Genomic DNA, 2,590 nt, shown 5'->3' with positions numbered 1-2,590 from the left:
TAACCCACGTTGCGCCTTAACCTAACCTATATTGTACCTTAACCTAACCCATATTGTACCTTAACCTAACCCATATTGTACCTTAACCTAACCTATATTGGGCCTTAACCTAACCTATATTGGGCCTTAACCTAACCTATATTGGGCCTTAACCTAACCTATATTGGGCCTTAACGTAACCCACGTTGCGCCTTAACGTAACCCACGTTGCGCCTTAACGTAACCCACGTTGCGCCTTAACGTAACCCACGTTGCGCCTTAACGTAACCCACGTTGCGCCTTAACCTAACCCATATTGCGCCTTAACCTAACCCATATTGCGCCTTAACCTAACCCATATTGCGCCTTAACCTAACCCATATTGTACCTTAACCTAACCTATATTGTACCTTAACCTAACCTATATTGTACCTTAACCTAACCTATATTGGGCCTTAACCTAACCTATATTGGGCCTTAACCTAACCTATATTGGGCCTTAACCTAACCTATATTGGGCCTTAACCTAACCTATATTGGGCCTTAACGTAACCCACGTTGCGCCTTAACGTAACCCACGTTGCGCCTTAACGTAACCCACGTTGCGCCTTAACGTAACCCACGTTGCGCCTTAACGTAACCCACGTTGCGCCTTAACGTAACCCACGTTGCGCCTTAACCTAACCCATATTGCGCCTTAACCTAACCCATATTGCGCCTTACCCTAACCCATATTGCGCCTTAACCTAACCCATATTGTGCCTTAACCTAACCTATATTGTACCTTAACCTAACCCATATTGTACCTTAACCTAACCTATATTGTACCTTAACCTAACCTATATTGTACCTTAACCTAACCTATATTGTACCTTAACCTAACCCATATTGCGCCTTAACCTAACCCATATTGCGCCTTAACCTAACCCATATTGCGCCTTAACCTAACCCATATTGCGCCTTAACCTAACCCATATTGCGCCTTAACCTAACCCATATTGCGCCTTAACCTAACCCATATTGCGCCTTAACCTAACCCATATTGCGCCTTAACCTAACCCATATTGCGCCTTAACCTAACCCATATTGTACCTTAACCTAACCCATATTGTACCTTAACCTAACCTATATTGTACCTTAACCTAACCTATATTGTACCTTAACCTAACCTATATTGTACCTTAACCTAACCTATATTGGGCCTTAACCTAACCTATATTGGGCCTTAACCTAACCTATATTGGGCCTTAACCTAACCTATATTGGGCCTTAACCTAACCTATATTGGGCCTTAACGTAACCCACGTTGCGCCTTAACGTAACCCACGTTGCGCCTTAACGTAACCCACGTTGCGCCTTAACGTAACCCACGTTGCGCCTTAACGTAACCCACGTTGCGCCTTAACGTAACCCACGTTGCGCCTTAACGTAACCCACGTTGCGCCTTAACGTAACCCACGTTGCGCCTTAACCCAACACACGTTGCGCCTTAACCCAACACACGTTGGGCCTTAACCCAACACACGTTGGGCCTTAACCCAACACACGTTGGGCCTTAACCCAACACACGTTGGGCCTTAACCCAACACACGTTGGGCCTTAACCCAACACACGTTGGGCCTTAACCCAACACACGTTGGGCCTTAACCCAACACACGTTGGGCCTTAACCCAACACACGTTGGGCCTTAACCCAACACACGTTGGGCCTTAACCCAACACACGTTGGGCCTTAACCCAACACACGTTGGGCCTTAACCCAACACACGTTGGGCCTTAACCCAACACACGTTGGGCCTTAACCCAACACACGTTGGGCCTTAACCCAACACACGTTGGGCCTTAACCCAACACACGTTGGGCCTTAACCCAACACACGTTGGGCCTTAACCTGCTCTGTAATTGTCATACGACGCGTTAAATTAGTGTGGTGTTGCCTAACTGCAACCCCCGCAATATAGTTTGCTACTCGCACTGCCTGGTCCCCAGAGTATCGCTTCATGTTAAACACCTTGCAGCTATACACTGTAATGCGGATGGCAGCAGGACGTACATGCTCAATGCCCTTCGCAGTTGTTCATTGGCATTTGCATGGCGAAGCACAGCCTACGTTGTGGTACGGCGTGTGTCAACTGTCCGCTGATGTTGTACGTCCAAATCACACACTGTACTGCACATTGGTCCTCATGTACTGAATGATACATCGTGGTACATGTGTGACCGTACCACGACTGCGCCAACAACGGCGAACCATACGGTCCAAATATTGTGCACTCAGCTACGTGTCGTCTCCCTATAAGAGCTGGATTGCAGTATGGTATGCCGTGGATGGCGATCAGCATGAGCCGTCTGTTGATGTAGTGGCGCGTGTTGTCAGACGTAGTCGTCTCTTCTCACACACCGTGATAGCATGGTGCACTGCGTTCCACATCTGCGACATGCGACAGAGGCCGGTTGACAGTCGTTCGCGCAATGGACATCGCATACGTACGGGGGCCACCTTCCACGTGTTCGCGAAGCGTGCACATGTTGTTGCGTGTATGTGGGCAGACATAGTGTGTCGTGACACCTGACACAGGCATGCAACAATCGTTGAATTTGCAAATGGCGAT

This window comes from Schistocerca americana, unplaced genomic scaffold, assembly GCF_021461395.2.
Source record: "Schistocerca americana isolate TAMUIC-IGC-003095 unplaced genomic scaffold, iqSchAmer2.1 HiC_scaffold_837, whole genome shotgun sequence".
NCBI lineage: Eukaryota > Metazoa > Arthropoda > Insecta > Orthoptera > Acrididae > Schistocerca > Schistocerca americana.
This window is presented reverse-complemented; position numbering follows the sequence as displayed.